General features: G+C 40.3%; 1 long non-coding RNA gene across 1 annotated transcript in view; it reads right to left on the bottom strand.

Moving 5' to 3' along the window:
- LOC148781316 (uncharacterized) overlaps positions 1-18,911 on the bottom strand; it is a 32,201-nt gene extending 13,290 nt beyond the window's left edge. Inside the window, exon 1 of the long non-coding RNA XR_016058731.1 lies at positions 18,352-18,911. This is a non-coding gene — a long non-coding RNA (uncharacterized LOC148781316). The remainder of the gene's footprint in view (positions 1-18,351) is intronic.
- Between the last annotated feature and the right edge of the window lie 265 nt (positions 18,912-19,176).

The following is a 19,176-nucleotide window of genomic DNA, read 5'->3' on the forward strand; positions in this document are numbered from 1 at the left end:
CTTCACGCACGTCTTCCCTAACCGACTCATTCGTGTGCGCACTCCACCTCCATTTCCTCCTCTGTGAGTCTACATAGGTGCAAACACGCTGTTTGCATGCATCCTCACGCACACCTTCCCTAACCAGCTCATTCGTGTGCGCGCACCACCTTCACCATTATGACCCTCCTTTCCCCCAGTGAGTCTAACCAAATGGCGAACCCTTTCGCAAGCCATACTTGCCGTCAACTAGTGGTTCATCATTGCTCACCCACCATCCAGCCATCATCAGCTCTTCACAAGGCAACTTCATGCCATCTCCCATGTGAGTCAAAAGTCATCACCAAGCTCACTCTATGGCCTCCACAAACTGCCATTCATCACCACTACGGTCCAGTTGTATGACCCTAAACTATAGTGCATGTCTTGGCCGCATGATGTTAAAAGGCTTCACACAGGTCTCGAAGGCACGACCCTAAACACGCATTCTAAAAAAAAAACGGGCATGGTGTACACCTAAACAAGGGAACACCATGAGTGAAAATGACGGACAGGCAAGGTCACGAAACCATGGGTATAAGAGTTTTGTGGAAAATAAAATCTTGGCACAGTGAAAACCCTGAAAGGGCATCGTGAGTAAAGAAGGATGAAAAGGGTGGACATGACGGCAGGTCGTGGGTAAAAGAGCCCAAAAATAACAAGAGTTGGTGAAAACCGTCTTCACGGCGCCACTGCCCCTTTTCAAGTGAAAACCCGCAAAAGGGCGCTTGGACTGACAAGACACGATGACGCACAGCTGCCGCCTCTGCCGACGTCTAGTTTCCAAACAGTCAAGATCTTGGCTAATGAGGTATGCCTAAAATCCTCAAGAGCCAGCACCTAATCGCACCACCAGATGGATCGTCAGGGAGTGAGACCCGCATAAGATCTCCTAAGAACATGGCTCATCAGGGAGTGAGAGCTGCATAAGATCTCTCAAGAACATGGCTCATCAGGGGGTGAGAGCCGCATAAGATCCCTTATGTTTCAACATGGCTCATCAGAGAGTGAGAGCCACATAAGATCTCCCAAGAACATGCCTCATCAAGGAGTTAGAGCCGGAAAAGATCTCTCAAGAACATGGCTCATCAGGGGGTGAGAGCCGCATAAGATCCCCCACGTTTCAACATGGCTCATCAAGGAGTGACAGCCGCCTAAGATCTCCCCAGTTCAACAACAACAAGAGTCCTTGAGGGTGAGGACGATGACTAAAAGATCCCTTCAGAAATAATAAGGACCATCACAAAGGCAAGAATCTGACGAAGCCAGGCTTCAGGGTACGTCTCACCAAAACCCCCTAGCCTACATAGGAACAGACTTTCAGAACGGGTCAAAAGCCCCTAACTAGAAGCTGCTAGATGGAACCTACAGAGATACTCTAAGCATCGAAAGCAAACCTGGTGTAGTAGTGAACAATGCCGACCAAAGATTCATAGCATTTGGCCTTCAAAAAAACGGCATGATAGTCCCTTGAGGGTGAGGACTTCGACAAGATCCCTTAAAATTCTTGAATGATTACACTTCTCGATTCTCTAGAAGCACAACATTCGGCGGGACATGCTATTGGAAGTTATTTTTCATCAACATGGGGCCCTCGCTATATAAAAGCCCAGCAAACAATGGAAATTCTGATAGTCCAAGAATAGCCCTAGAACTGGCCAAGATCTTCATGAGGTCCCTCAATAGTCTCTTGTCAAGTTTTGTCACATCCTGACATGTCTAAGGTAGTGCAGACTGAGAAGCAGTTCCAGTAAAATCAGCCTCTAACACCCTGAAATAGATCTTACAACTAGAGATACATTTTCAGTGTCTTAATTTTCTTCGAGACCACCACCATTGGAACTGACACAGTTGAAAAACCCTAAGGGTCAAATTTCAGCTCGAATAGACACTCCAAGAAGAAGTCATAGATAAAAGAGTGAAAAAAGAGGGGTCGCACGCTATTCCCGTGTGGCCACCCTACAACTCCACGCCATGGAAGGGACAGTCACGATTAGTGACTTTCTACTCTCATATCTCACCCGTCCCAAGTCAGATCGCGCTCAAATTCTGTGAGCATGTTCTTCTAATCAAGACGAGCGATTACATATGTGGCATGCCCCGTGATGATAACCGTGAGCGAAGAAAAGCTAGAGAGAAGTTACTGATCTGTGAAGAAAGTGCAGGAAATTCAGTAGCGTCGTGTGTCACTCAAGCGGCAGGATCACACCGCTCGCAAGCCCCATCGACATGAGATCAATTCCATTGTGAGAGTAAGGTCTCGGGCTATCACTGACCCTTAGCCCGTATATGATGAACGGTCGGATTCTGTACACGAAGCCGACGAAGCAACTGCAAATTCCATCGTCGAAGTTCTAGACTCCGGTCAAAATTCCAAAGTTGCAAAATCTTCGTTTAGGCACAAAATCGAGCTGCGTTTGTTGCCCCACAGTCGTAACAGCATGCTTAATGTAATTCAGTGAAGAAATCACCAAAAAAATCAAGAAACGAGTACATTATTGATCCGAAGTTTCACGATCCACTCAAACTTCAAGTGACATGATCGTGCACTAAAAACGCGATCCATGACTTGAAGTTGGTATCAAATCGATTGCCATGTCGAGCCCTATAAGAAAAAAATCATCTTACGATCAACCGAGCATTAGAACGACCCCCGATCATCCATCCAAGATCATGCAAGTTTTAGAGCAACACAAGGACTGTTTTGAAATTCCACGAAATTGTTAGGAAGGGGCAAATATGTCATTTTTCACCCTATTTTCTAATTTTTTTAATCCAATTTAATCTTAATTTCCAGGAATTAGGGTTACTTTTGATCATCCACCCTTGTTTGGGGCAAATTCTATATATACGTATCAGCATTGTATGCAAAAAGACTCACAGGATCAATATCCTTACAAAAGGGAGAGTTTTTACTGAATATAATTTCTCTTTCTTCCCACTGTTGTTTCATGCTTGAGAGAGAGAGTGACGTGAGAGAAATTTTTGACTGGTACCCTTAGGTTCGAGGTAAACCTTCTCTCTCTTCTTTTTCTTTTCTTCTCTCTCTCCTCTTTTCTCTCTTCTTCTCTTTCTTCTTCTTCTTCCCCGTTTGAGCTCGCCTTAGAGGCCATGCATGTCAGTGGCAGTGCCGTACATGCCTCTTTCGTAGCCTCACAGGTTGCACATGGCAATTGCAGTTTCATGCTTGTGTCTCTTTCTCCCTCTGTTCTATCTCTTTTGCGAGGCCTACAGACGCAGCTGCTCATCGCTGTCTGCAGATGTATCCTAAGCACCTCAGCGAAGGATACGGGTAATGAAGCCTGTCACCACCTGCAGGGGCTTCACCCTGTCGCGTGATCGTTGCTGACGGCAATAGCCATCGCCGTCTGTAAAGGGTCGAGGCAATACTCATCGCCATGTGCTGACTTCTTCCGCACGTCCCTGCGCCCATCGCCGTGCACCCTACGAGAAGTAATTGCTGCGAGACTTAAGAGATGTTATAGACGTGCGCCTCGTTAGGAGCCATCACTGTTCGCTAGAGACATGTCTCCTCCTCGTGCTGCCAACGACGATGCCCATTTTCATCTGAATTTCTCTCTCTCTTCTCTTCTAACTTGATTGATGGTAGATCTAACTTACCACCTCTATCTCGGTCTCAATTGTGAGTAGTATTGTCGCCGTGCTAGTCCTGAGGACCATGCCCATCTTGCTATCACTCCAAGTCGATAATTGTCCAGATGTCATGCTAGTTTCACCTCTTCGTCGAGTTTTTCTTCTCTTTTTTATCTTTATCTAAAACTTTACATTTCATCATGCTCTCACATGAACGTACATTGCCCTAAGACAAGGGTGGGTCTCCTTGACCTACTTGTCTTACAAATTAACCATAGAAGTGTTGTGCAAAAAACAAGAGGAGTGCAGGTCATTGGAGGCGATTCCGAACCAGCTAAAGCAGCTAGGGGCTTTCTTCGTGATCTAAGAGGGCGTCCACGCGAGTCAACCTGAGTAAGTCCCAACCCACCTAAAATTCTTCTCTCATCGGTTGGTATACCAACCCTTGCTCTTGAGCAAGGTTCTGAGAGAGCGATCTCAAACCCCAGGTTCAATAGAAACCCGAGGTACGTGCCGTCGATCATCTACATCTGGAAGGCGAGATCGAGGCACCTAACCAAGTCCCTCAACAGATCTTCTAAGGTATGAATAGTCCTTTCTGACTAGTCATCAGTCTGGGGGTGAAAAACAGTACTAAAGGTGAGTCGTGTCCCCAAAGCTAATTGCAGACTGCTCTAAGACCTTGAATTAAATCTAGAATCCCTATCGAACATAATACTAACAGGTATTCCATACATCCTTACTATCTCCTTGACATACAACTGAGGTAGTTTATTTAGGGTATAGGTAGTGCGGACTGGTAAGAAATGTACAGCCTTGGTTAATCGGTCCACAATAACCTAAACACTATCATGTCTAACTCCTGATCTTAGCAAACCAGACACAAAGTCCATAGTGATGTATTCCCACTTCCATTAAGGTACAGGCAAGGGTTGTAACAGCTCGGCTGGTCTTTGGTGTTCAGCCTTTACTTGTTGACAGGTCAGACATTTAGAAACAAATTGTGTTACATCCCTCTTCATGTTATTCCACTAGACAGTCTTCTTTAAATCTCGATACATTTTTGTGCTTCCTGGGTTTACAGTATAACGAGAGTGGTGTGCCTCTTATAAAATAGCCCTCTTTATATTCTCATCACTTGGGACACATACCCATGTTCTAAATCTTAATAAGTCATCGCTACCGACAGAAAAATCCTCCTTCCTTTCCCTCTTTAAGTCTTCCAAAATTTTCATCAGCTGGGGGTCTGTCTTTTGCGCTACCCTAATATGTTGAAAGAGCTGAGGTTCCATCCTTATACCCGCAATTATCCGTACCTCAAAACTAGGGGTTAAGGTCAAGCGCCACTCCACTACATCTTCTATTAGTTTAATTTCTCAGGCCATCAGATGTGCTACTGATATTAAGGGTTTCCGACTCAAAGCGTCGGCTACTACATTCGTCTTGCCCGGGTGGTAATCGATGGTGCAGACATAATCATTTAGTAAGTCAATCCATCTCCTTTGCCTCATATTCAACTCCTTCTGAGAAAATAAATACTTGAGGCTCTTATGATCTGTAAATATCTTAAATTGAGCCCCATAGAGATAATGTCTCCCAAACCATCAAGGCAAAGACCACAGCCGTGAGCTCTAAGTCATGAGTTCGATAATTTTACTCGTTAATTGTCTGGAGGCATAGGTTATAACTTTCCTGTGCTGCATTAATACGCACCCAAGTCCCTTATGGGAAGCATCAGTGTAGACCACAAAGCCTTTATTTCTTTCGGGTAAGGTTAATATTGGGGTTGTAGTCAATCTCTTCTTTAATTCTTGAAAACTCTTCTCACAATCATCTGACTATATAAAGTTTACCTCCTTCTAGGTCAAGCGAGTCAGAGGTAACGCTATCTTTGAAAATCCTTCTACAAAAAGCTTATGGTATCCCGCCAGACCCAGAAAACTATGGACTTCCGTCACATTTTTTGGCCTTCCCCATTTTAGTATTGATTCAATCTTACAAGGGTAAACCGCGACCCCGTCCTTAGAAATATTATGCCTAAGGAAGGTCACACTTGAAACCAAAACTCGCTTTTCCTCAGCTTAGCATATAACTTCTCTATCTTTAGGGTCTGGAAGACCATCCTCAAATATTGTTCATGCTCTTCTAGATTCCTTGAATATACCAGAATATCTTCTATAAAGACTACTGCAAAATCATTCAGGAAGGGTCTAAAAATCCTGTTCATCAGACCCATAAAGATGGCCAGAGCATTAGTTAATCCAAACGGCACTAAAAACTCGTAATGATTATAATGAGTCCTGAATGCGGTCTTAGGTACATCTTCTTCCTTAACTTGCAGCTGATGGTAAGCTTGATCGAAGGTCAGTCTTGGATAATACTTGAGCGCCTTGGAGTTGATAAGAAAGGTCATCAATTCTAAGCAAGGGGTACTTATTTTTCACGGTGACCTGGTTCACCTGCCGATAGTCTATACATAGCCTCCATGACCCATCCTTATTTTTAAGAAATAAGATAGGTGCACCCCAGGGTGACACATTAGATCGAATAAATCCCTTCTCCAACAACTCTTGTAATTTTTCTTTTAATTCCTTTAGCTCTGCTGGGGCCATCCTATAAGGGGCTTTAGAGATAGGGGTGTTGCTCGGGATCACATTTATCTCAAATTCTATCTCTCTGATTAGGGATAGAGAGGTTAACACTTTGGGAAAGACCTCCGGATATTCTCTCGCCACCGGTATTTGTTCTAACTTAGACTGGTCCTCCCGATTCTCTACCACATAAGCTCAATACTCAACACATCTTTTAGTCAGCAAACGGGAAGCCCGAATAGCCAAAATAAAGTGCAGAGGAGAAACATCCTTAGCACCAATAAAGTTTAATTCAGGCTGGTTTGGGTGCCTAAGGGTTACAGCCTTATCATGGAAATTTATTGTAGCATGGTATGTAGACAACCAGTCCACGCCCAAAATGTCATCAAAATCATGAATGTCTGACAGTATTAATCTATAGGACATTCACACCCTTCAAGAAAAACCTCACAATGTTTATTAACAGTATCAGTTTCCATAGATTCCCCCATAGGTGTGCATACTTGTAACAATCCTAAAATTTCAATAAAAAAAAAAAAAAAAAAAGGACAAAATATGCTTTTAAATAAGTGATGTTCTGTTTGAGTATGATGGTCCTTGAGGACCATCACTATTTTCAAAAAGTTTTGCCTTTGCCTTTGCCTTTACTTTTTCTTTTGCCTGCTTTTGCCTCCTGCTGCTTGCAGCTGGCAACGTCCTTTAGCGGACGTGGTTTTCGCATGTTAAAAGCAGACGCTTAACGCGACACCTCAGGTATGACGTAGAGCCTAATAAAATATTATAATAATACGTTATAAGAATTTAAATAGGGGAGGTGAGCACTCCCACCCTATAAAATTTTGAGATCTCTCTCTCTCTGGTCGAAACACAGTGAACTCCTCTCTCGAATTGAATTTTTTATCAGAAGCTCCCTCTCAAACATTTGTGGGTAAGTGACATCGTCTTCCTGAAAAATAGTCTATTTTTAATAAATAGTTATATTTCCGTCTAGGATCTTTATTTTATCAATTTTATGTGTAAGTGACCTCATTGTCTCGAAAAATAATTCATTCTTTTTAAAAATAAAATGAAATAATTATTTCTGCTTATTATCATGAATTTTAGGCGCGATAAATTTTATGCACATGTGACCTCATTATCTTGAAAAATAATCTTTTTAATAAAAATTGTGATATTTTATCTATGTTAGAAATTTTGAATCCTGTAAATTAGAAAAAGAAAATTATTTATTTTTCTTGTCTATTGTTAGAAATAAATGTGATATTTCTGCTTTTAGTAAAATTGTGATATTTCTTTCTACTGTTTTGAATATTTAGACATTGCAAAATTCATGTGCAAATGACTGCCTTATTATTTAAAAATTGACATTTTTTCAATTGATTATAGCATTGTTGTGAAACGTTTATTTGTGGATTGATATCCCATAAATTGTGATAATTCCGTATTCTTGAATTTCTATAAGAGTTTTTCTATACGTATTAAATTAGCAATTATGCTAGAATGCCTTTACAAACTGCTACCTTTCTAAATTTGAGCCCAAAATATTTGATTGGTTATTTTAGAAATGTTATTGAAAGTGACTGTTATTAATGGTTTCAGTGAAATTCATATTAACGATTTCAGTGATATATTGAGTACATGATATTGCTGTTTTCGGATGTTTAAAGAGATTTAGAAATAATTAAAGTACGCAAGTGGACTCATCCGGTTCGCCGGTGAGGTATAAGTGGACCTATCTGGGACGCCGGTAGGGATTAAGTGGACTCATCCGGTACGCCGGTGAGGTATAAGTGGACCTACAGGGATTAAGTGGACCTATCTGGGACGTCGATAGGGATTAAGTGGACCCATCAGGACACTGATGGGGTATATAAGGGACCTACTTGGGACGCCAGTAGAGTATTTTGTGAAATCCTTTGAATTATGTACTGCCGTTAAAAGTATTATAAGCATTTTAATTACTCGGATTACACTTAATTATGCATTTATTGAAAGTGAAACTGTTGATGCATTTCTGTTAATAGATCTCATTTTGGAAAATATTGATATCTTTCAATCATGATTATTTTTAGGATTATGATGATCACTTACTGAGTAGCCAAACTCATCAAACTATGGTAAACATTTTTCAAGATAACTGCTGATTCATTTTGAGTGCTAGTCAAGATGAACCTTGGAAGATACTGTTGTTGTGCTAGCTTTCTTTATTTACTTTGTAAGACCTCGCCACTGTAAATTTGTCCTATCAATAGATGTATATACGTTTTGTTTGTCACATCTCAAGAATAACAATATTGTAAATTCTTGGGGTGTGACAATTATGGTATCATAGCAATAGGTTTAAGATTCTTAGGAAATTTAAAAAGAATGTACTTAAAAATCACATTTATTGTGTGTACAGACCGGGATAAAGTCAGGATCCAGAATAGCTAAACCCAATATTGAAGGAATTCACAAAGCCTTGGAAAATATGGTTGCTCTAATGCAACATCAGATGGAAAACAACAATCCACCCAGGCAGTCAGTTACAGGAAATGGTGGGAGCAATATCGAACAATTTAAGAAATTAAACCCACCTTCTTTTAAGGGTGCTGTAAACCCACTGGAAGCCGAGGGATAGATTATGCAATTGGAAAAAATATTCGAGGTTATGGAATGTCCTGATGATAGGAAGGTGGCCTTGGCAGTTTTTATGTTAGAAGGTGAGGCACAACACTGGTGGCGAATGGCAAAAGGAGTATTGGTCAAAGAAAATAAAACCTTGACTTGGGAAGTATTTCTAGAGGCATTTAATGAAAAATATTTCCTAGATTTTATTCAAGACCAAAAAGAAATGGAATTTCTAGAATTAATCCAAGGAAATAGGACAGTAGCACAGTACGAGGCCAAGTTTACTGAATTGGCAAGGTTTGCACCACATATGATTAACAATGAGGCAAGAAAGGTGAAGAAATTTGAAAGGGGTCTCAGGCCAGCTATTAGAAGCAGAATATCAGTCTTGAAATTAAGAACTTATGCTGAAATAGTGGATCGTGCCCAAATTGTCGAAAAAGATTTTGAAGATTACCAAAAGATGAAAAATCAGAACAGTCATGTTAGACCTACATCATCTAATCGACAACAGTTTGAAAGGCCAAACAAGAAGCCAAGGCCCTCGCCATTTCAAAACCCAATAGAACCATGTAGAAAATGTGGGAAAAATCATGGATCAAGCCTTTGTTATTGGAATACCGGAGCCTGTTTTAAGTGTGGAAAATTGGGACACCAAATTAAACAATGTCCTAGCTTACAGACACAACAGCTTCCAAAGCAGGGAGAGATAGCTCCGAAGCCTCAGATGAAGGGAAGAGTATTTACGATTACCGAGCAAGACGCTCAGGCCTCAAAATCAGTGATCCAAGGTACTCTTATTATCTTCCAAAAAGTAGCTCATGTTTTGATTGATCCTGGATCTACTCATTCATTTGTGTCACAACACTTTGCATGCCACTTAAAGGTAGAACCAGAACAATTAGAATACTTTCTAGAGGTAGCCACACCGATGGGAGATTCAATTAACACTAATATAATGTACAAATCATGTGTAATAAAGATAGAAGAAAAGGAACTATTGGTTGATTTAATACTCCTGGAAATTCAAGATTTTGATGTAATCTTAGGCATGGATTGACTCTCTACATACCATGCAAGTATTGATTGTTATAAGAAAATTGTTACCTTTAGTATTCCGAATCAACCAGTATTTTACTTCAATGGTGTCAAAGAAGACTCCCCATCATATTTAATCTCTTGTATTCGAGCTAATCGTCTCCTTCGAAAAGGGTGTCAAGGCTTTCTTGCCTATAACAAAGAAGATAGGAAGAAAGAAATAAATTTGGATACCACTCCGGTTATCCGAGAATTTCCCGACGTTTTTCCTGAAGAATTGCCAGGATTACCGCCTGACAGGGAAATTGAATTCTCCATTGAATTATTGCCAGGGGTAGCACCAATTTCTAAGGCACCTTACAGAATGGCTCCTGCAGAACTTAAAGAACTGAAACAACAATTGGAAGAATTATTAGATAAAGGTTTTATCAGGCCCAGTGTGTCACCTTGGCGTGCTCCAGTACTGTTTGTCAAAAAGAGAGATGGGACAATGAGATTGTGTATTGATTATAGACAGTTGAACCAAGTGACAGTGAAAAATAAGTATCAATTACCTAGAATTGATGATTTATTTGATCAATTACAAGGATCACAAGTGTTTTAAAAAATTGATCTTAGATCTGGATACCATCAGCTTAAGATTAAAAGTGAAGATGTACTCAAGACAGCTTTCAGAACAAGGTATGGCCATTACGAATTTTTAGTCATGCCTTTTGGATTAACCAATGCACCGGTTGCATTTATGGATTTGATGAATCGAATCTTTAAGCCCTTTTTGGATAAATTTATTGTGGTATTCATCGATGATATTTTAATTTATTCCAAGAATCAGAAGGAACATGAGCAGCATGTAAGAATGGTATTGCAAATATTAAGAGAAAAGAAATTGTATGGCAAACTTAGTAAATGTGAATTTTGGCTTGAACAAGTGACATTTTTAGGACATGTCATATCAAAAGAAGGTCCATCAGTTGATCCTTCAAAGGTTGAAGCCGTTGTTAATTGGAAACAACCAAGAAATGTGACTGAAGTTCGAAGCTTTTTGGGATTGGCAGGATATTACAGAAAATTTGTAGAAGGATTTTCTCGAATCGCAATCCCATTGACTCGATTGATACAGAAAAATGTCAAATTTGAGTGGACAAGTGAATGTGAGGAGAGTTTTCAAGAACTAAAAGTTCGATTAACTTCAGCACCTATTTTAACTATTCCTGAGGGGAGTGGGGGATTTGTGATTTATAGTGATGCTTCACATAAAGGTTTGGGCTGTGTATTAATGCAATATGGGAAAGTAGTGGCATATGCATCCAGACAGTTGAAAGAATATGAGAAAAAATATCCAATTCATGATTTGGAGCTAGCTGCAATAGTATTCGCTTTGAAAATATGGAGGCATTATCTATATGGTGAGCAACTCGTAATATACACGGATCATAAGAGTTTGAAATACCTTTTCTCTCAGAAGGATTTAAATATGCGGCAGATAAGATGGATGGATTTCTTAAAAGATTATGATTGTACAATCCATTATCATTCAGGAAAAGCTAACGTTGTGGCCAACGCTCTAAGTATAAAATCTACGGGAGTCTTAGCTCATCTAATGATCCAAGAAATGCGATTGTTAGAGGAAATAGTGGATTGGCATCCAACTCCGTCCATTAATGGTGTGGTAAGTATGATTGCCAACATTAAGGCGGAACCCCAATTAATCCAACAGATTCGATTGGCACAAAAGAAAGACCCTCAGCTTATAACAATTATAGAAGAGGTGAAGCAAAGAAAGAAGGATGAATTCTCTATATGTAGTGAGGATTTGTTAAGATTCAAAGGTCGGGTTTGTGTCCCGAATAATGAGAGTGTAAAGAAAGCTATCTTAAAAGAAGCACATCATTCTCGTTATACAATACATCTCCGAAGTATTAAAATGTATCAAGACCTGAAGAAAACCTTTTGGTGGAATAATATGAAAAAAGAGGTAGCACTATTTGTGTCTAAATGCCTAACATGCCAGCAAGTAAAAGCTGAACATCAAAGACCCGCTGGGTTGTTGCAGCCTTTACCCGTGCCAGAATGGAAGTGGGAGCACATTTCTATGGATTTTGTCTCTGGCTTGCCTAGAACAAATTCAGGACATGATAGCATTTGGGTCATTGTGGACCGGTTGACCAAAGCTGCCCACTTTCTACCGATTCGCACGACGTACACTCTGGATCGACTGGCTCAGTTGTACATTAAGGAAATAGTGCGATTGCATGGAGTTCCTGTCAGTATTGTATCGGAAAGGGATACTCGGTTTACTTCTAAATTTTGGACTAGACTACAGTCAGCCATGGGGACGAGACTCACCTTTAGTACTGCCTTTCAACCCCAAACTGATGGACAATCGGAGAGGACCATCCAAACCTTGGAAGATATGCTGAGGGCCTGTGTTATTGACCTTATAGGAAGCTGGGATGACCATTTACCCCTGATTGAGTTTGCTTATAATAATAGCTTCCAAGCCAGTATTCAGATGGCACCATATGAAGCCCTGTATGGAAGGAAATGCAAGTCACCCATATGTTGGGACGAGGTTGGTGAAAGAAAGCTTTTGGGGCCTGAAATTGTCCAGATAACCACAGATACAATAACATTAATTCGTGAAAGGCTCAGGACAGCTCAGTGTCGGCAAAAGAGTTATGCCGATAACCGAAGCAGAGATCTTGAATTTGAGGAAGGTGATCGAGTTTTCCTAAAAATCTCACCAATAAAGGGCATTATGAGATTCGGCAAGAAAGGAAAGTTGAGCCCACGTTACATCGAACCATTTGAAATCCTGGAAAGAATCGGAAGTGTCGCTTATAGACTTGCCTTACCACCTGAATTGGCAAATGTCCATAATGTCTTTCATGTATCTTCACTACGAAAATATCAGCCCGACCCGTCCCATATCTTAAAATATGAACCTTTACCGATCAGGAAGGACCTATCTTTCATTGAGCAGCCAATTTTGATACTGGATAGAAGGGTGCAAGTGTTGCATAACAAGGAGATTCCTTTAGTCCGTGTATTATGACAGTACCATTCAAGAGAAGAGTCGACTTGGGAACGAGAAGACGAAATCAGAGAAAATACCCATATCTTTTTCAGTAATCAGGTACACAAATTTAGAGGACTAAATTTCTTTAAGGGGGGAAGAATATAACAATCCTAAAATTTCAAAAAAAAAAAAAAAAAAAAACGGAGAAAATATGCTTTTAAATAGGTGATGTTCTGTTTGAGTATGATGGTCCTTGAGGACCATCACTATTTTCATAAGGTTTTGCCTTTGCCTTTGCCTTTATTTTTTCTTTTGCCTGCTTTTGCCTCCTGCTGCTTGCAGCTGGCAACGTCCTTTAGCGGACGTGGTTTTCGCATGTTAAAAGCAGACGCTTAACGCGACACCTCAGGTATGAGGTGGAGCGTAATAAAATATTATAATAATACGTTATAAGAATTTAAATAGGGGAGGTGAGCACTCCCACCCTATAAAATTTTGAGATCTCTCTCTCTCTGGTCGAAACACAGTGAACTTCTCTCTCGAACCGAATTTTTTATCAGAAGCTCCCTCTCAAACATTTGTGGGTAAGTGACATCGTTTTCCTGAAAAATAGTCTATTTTTAATAAATAGTGATATTTCCGTCTAGGATCTTTATTTTATCAGTTTTATGTGTAAGTGACCTCATTGTCTCAAAAAATAATTCATTCTTTTTAAAAATAAAATGAAATAATTATTTCTGCTTATTATCATGAATTTTAGGCACGATAAATTTTATGCGCACGTGACCTCATTATCTTGAAAAATAATCTTTTTAATAAAAATTGTGATATTTTATCTATGTTAGAAATTTTGAATGCTGTAAATTAGAAGAATAAAATTATGTATTTTTCTTGTCTATTGTTAGAAATAAATGTGATATTTCTGCTTTTAGTAAAATTGTGATATTTCTTTCTACTGTTTTGAATATTTAGACATTGTAAAATTCATGTGCAAATGACTGCCTTATTATTTAAAAATTGACATTTTTGCAATTGATTATAGTATTGTTGTGAAATGTTTATTTGTGGATTGATATCCCATAAAATGTGATATAAGAGTTTTTCTATACATATTAAATTCGCAATTATGCTAGAATGCCTTTACAAACTGCTACCTTTCTAAATTTGAGCCCAAAATATTTGATTGGTTATTTTAGAAATGTTATTGAAAGTGGCTGTTATTAATGGTTTTAGTGAAATTCATATTAATGATTTCAGTGATATATTGAGTACATGATATTGCTGTTTTCGGATGTTTAAAGAGATTTAGAAATAATTTAAGTATGCAAGTGGACTCATCCGGTTCGCCGGTGAGGTATAAGTGGACCTATCTGGGACGCTGGTAGGGATTAAGTGGACTCATCCGGTACGCCGGTGAGGCATAAGTGGACCTGCAGGGATTAAGTGGACCTATCTGGGACGCCGATAGGGATTAAGTGGACCCATCAGGACGCTGATGGGGTATATAAGTTACCTACTTGGGACGCCAGTAGGGTATTTTGTGAAATCCTTTGAATTATGTACTGCCGTTAAAAGTATTATAAGCATTTCAATTACTCGGATTACACTTAATTATGCATTTATTGAAAGTGAAACTGTTGATGCATTTCTGTTAATAGATCTCATTTTGGAAAATATTGATATCTTTCAATCATGATTATTTTTAGGATTATGATGATCACTTACTAAGTAGCTAAACTCATCAAACTATGGTAAACATTTTTCAAGATAACTGCTGATTCATTTTGAGTGCTAGTCAAGATGAACCTTGGAAGATACTGTTGTTGTGCTAGCTTTCTTTATTTACTTTGTAAGACCTCGCCACTGTAAATTTGTCCTATCAATAGATGTATATATGTTTTGTCTGTCACATCTCAAGAATAATAGTATTGTAAATTCTTGGGGTGTGACAATACTACCAATAACCAGTCAAGCGAGGAAGGTCTAGCATATATGTGGCATGCAAAGTGAGGTGCAGTAAAAGAGTGTGTAGATCTAGGATCAACAAGAATTTTTTCCTCAATGACACAAACGAAGAGCGTACCTCAGATACCTGAAGCTGATTCCTTGGCTTCCAGTTCGGTAAGGGCAAACACCCGACCTTGGGTCTTCAGTCGGTTTTCCAATCCCCTTACTGGGTAATCTCTAATCTGGTGGCCTGGCTTGGCACATCTAAAGCATGCCCCTATCATCCTCTGGCACTCTGCTGCCGAATGGTTGTCCTTCCCACAATGTGGGCACGCTAAGTGTCGATTCTCCCTTACATCACCTGGCAATGTCTTCTTAATCTTCTTGCCCCTCTGATTTTCTCTTCCCCTAAAGTTCCTCCTAGGGGGTGGTCGAGCTTTTCTTCTCTAACTTCCAAACTGGGCTGGTCCCATTCTCTAATTTCCTCCAACTCGGGACTCTTCATAGTCTCTCTCAATTTTCATAGCCACGTCCACCAAAGGGGGGAAAACTTTCAGATTTGTTGATATCACCCTCCCCCTTTTTTCTGATCTAAGACCCTTCTCAAATTTACTTGCTTTTCACGCCTCAGTATTCATGATATGTGGTGCATACCTCGACAGCTCAATAAACTTGGTTGCATACCATTCTACAGTTAGATTTCCTTATTGCAGCTCCATGAATTCTACTTCTTTCTTTCCTGCACAGAATCAGAAAAGTAATTCTCGTTGAAGGCTTCAAGAAAATTTCCCCAATTTTCTTCTATCCTTGACTCTTCCAAGGACTGCTTCACTAAGCCCCACCAGTGCTTAGCGTCTCCTTTTAACATAAAGGTCTCCAGTCTGATCTTCTGTTCTTCGAAATATTGCAATACGTCAAAGATCATCTCTACTTGCGTTCTCCATCGATCTGCTTTCTCTACTCCCCCAAGCCCTAAGAAAGTCGGAGGAGACAGCCTCCTAAGTTTCTCTATTAATTTGTGGTCATTCTGGTCAAGGGTGGGGTACACGGGGTCGGTATTGCTTCCTTCATCATCTATGCCATGACCCCTAAAGTCCGAACAAACTCACCGAGGGTCTCAGTGTTTTCGTTATTGAAGCTTGCATTATTGGTCCTCGTCCTTGGCATCTTCACCCTAAGACATAAACACTTAGTTACTAATCCACCCAAAACTATTCTCGAGACACTTCTAAACTCCTTAGAACAATAATCCTATCCTGGCTGCTCTGATACTATAACTGTCACGACCCCACCCCCTGACCCCTACCGTCCCAAACTAGAGGGTGACAGAGTACGGGATCGCGACCGGAGGTGGCGTACGTCACTCAAGTGGGAGTGGCATCGACACGTATTTAGAGTGCAGAATCAAAGCAAACCACGATAAATAAATAAAAACTCATCCATCAATCACTGAGAGCTGAATAAATTAAAACCATTAAACTTTCATTCAACCCCAAAGTTTTTACAATATAGTTCAAAGCTTACAAGCCTGACATTATAGTTCATTGCATGAAAACAACACAGTGGCCTCACTACCAGACGCTCACTAAGCAGAAGAAACCCTGACAGATTTGAAACTTCCAGCTCCTACTACCACCACTCTGCAGCTCAACCCCCACAGTCAAATGCTATCACTCTACATAGATGAAAGTAGGCGGAATGAGCTCAAAGCCCAGTAAGTATATCACTACCCTTGTATTCTTGCCTATATGTTTTTACATAGTAACATGGTCTATGGTTCATCAAAAATCATACTGCATCACTGCATAAGATCTCACATCAGGGTACATACATTTGTTGTATAGAGAGAATAACATTCAGTTTACAGATTATCACTTATTCTTGATATAACAATCACAGTTACAGTTAAATGTTCACACAGAACGCTTAAATAAAATAGGCAAAACAGATCTATTTACTTCCGAAGTAGAAGCCACATCGGTCAAGCTAAGCTAATCCTGAACTTGGGACTTCTACCCTCATTCAGAAGGGAGGATAATGACAACTGGAGGTCCCACTTCGTAGTATCCTTACTCACGCACACATCCCCAGCAAGCTTTGGGGTTTTAGCTAGGCTAAGGCCTTGCAAGACACGACCCTCTCCTTACAACTTCAAGCAAGAGGGCGTTGCACTACCATTGGAGGACCCAATGCGTCATGCTACTAATTATTTGGGGGGCACGACCCTCTCAGTCATTTACAGTCACATCTTGACTCCATTCCTATCATAGGAGTTGAGGTACAGTATACCCAACTACATATGGACGACCCATTGTGTAGTGGTCATATCACAAAATATCAGTTTCATATAACAGAGTCAAAGTATTCACTACCAATGGAGGACCCATTACATAGTGATCATGACATGTATAACAGTATCAATATAACAGAATCATAGTATCCACTACCAATGGAGGACCCATTGCATAGCAGTCAGATATCAATATTCATATGGCAAAATAAAAAGTCCACTACTATTGGAGGACCCGTTGCATAGCTTTCATGACACATATCACAGTATTAATATCACAGAATAACAGAATCAGTATCACAGAATGATAGGATCAATATCACGGGATGACAGTGTCAATCTCACAGAATGCTAATATCAGCATCACAGCTTCAACAATATCAGATTCACAGAATAACAGTGTCCATACCACAGAATAACAGTATTAGATTCATAGAATAACAGTGTCCATATCACAGAATAATAGTGTCCATATCATAGAATAAGTGTTACAACTGCAATTTCAAGCCGTGATATCTGGTCGTAAATAGGGTCATAACTTTCGATTCGTTTCGAATTTGAAGACGGTTCCAAAACAAATTTTACACTAGACACATCTATCTTTCAAATGAGACTTTTTTGAAAGAAAATGGACGTTGTTTGGCCCCTCAAAAGTACAAAAGAATAAAAAAATTTCATCTGAAATCTGCTATGCAGTGAAGGCAGTGACATGTATTTAAAATGCGTTCAATATCTCCCAAACCAAAGACATCAGTTCTACATTTTTACCAAATACTGACCACAGTGACCTACTAGCATGTTTCGAAATATAGCGTTACATACATGAAGAATCAGAACAAGCTGCGAACATGAATATTTAAATAGACTCAGAAATGTTTGTAATGGTTGTTGTTTGAGGCCAATTGGACCTCGTTTAATAGAGAAAAATTAGATTGCAAAAACATGAAAACTTCTTGAAATTTTACAAGACATACACAATTCTACTTAATATGATACCCAAATGTCCCATAACAATTCCACTTTCAAAAGGATACTTAAGAACACAAAGTTACAGTTTTTCTGTGAAACACATGACAGATTTTGATGCTTATTGTGGTCATGCAATTGCAGTTCACATGGCTGGAAAAATTCACAACATAACAGTGAATATAACATCATTCATACTACTAATAGCATGCACAAACACATTCTTAAATCACAGTCAACCTTACACACAAAGGCCTACAAGGTAGAAATCCACTTACCTAGGGTGTATCGTGCCCCCAAGACCTTCTTCAACAACCTTCTTCAACTCTTAAAGTGGTTGTTCTAACAGTGAGCTAAAGGGGAGCTCCTTCTTAGTTCTTCACTTTGCCTTAGAGAGAGAGGGAGATGAGGAAGAGTGGAGGCGCGTGAGAATGAGAGGGAAAGAGAGAGAGACGAGGGCTGGGGTGGTTAAATGGGTAGTGAGAGAAGGGAGGAGAGGTGGCAACAAGCCACCTCCAAGCGGCAGGAGAAGAGGGTGAGGTGGGAAGCAAAGGATGCCACTTGGAGAGGAAAAGGAAAGGAGAGAAAAAGAGGAAAGGAAGAGGTAGTCCCTCATGGACTATACTACACCAACCGCCCCGATGGTCTAACCCAGTCTTCTCTCTTTTCTTCGACAACATCCTCCTCTAGCACTCATGCACAGCACCGCCAGCGCTACGCAGGCGGCACTACACAACCGGTGCTACACAGGCGGCGCTACACAGCCGGGGCTACACAAGCGGCGCAACACAGGCAGCACTACATAGTAGGCACTACACAACCGGCACTACACAGCCGGCTCTACACAAGAGGCACTGCATAGCCTGCGCTCCACAGGCGATACTACACAGCCGGTGCTACACTTCTCAAAAGACTCCTACTGCCATGTGTGTTACTACAGCAGGGAAAACTTTGGTCCTTACATCTATGTACCCTCACATTACCCCTGTGGTGTACCTTTGTTCCCATTTTCCTTCTCACGCTCCGTAGTCCCACGTGACACCATTCCTCAAACCTTTCTTCCCCTAACGCCCCACGTGAACATAACCCCAACGCCGCGTGTG

Source organism: Amborella trichopoda, chromosome 7, assembly GCF_054954075.1.
Source record: "Amborella trichopoda isolate Santa Cruz 75 chromosome 7, AtrichopodaSantaCruz75HAP2 v2.0, whole genome shotgun sequence".
NCBI classification, from domain to species: Eukaryota; Viridiplantae; Streptophyta; class Magnoliopsida; order Amborellales; family Amborellaceae; genus Amborella; species Amborella trichopoda.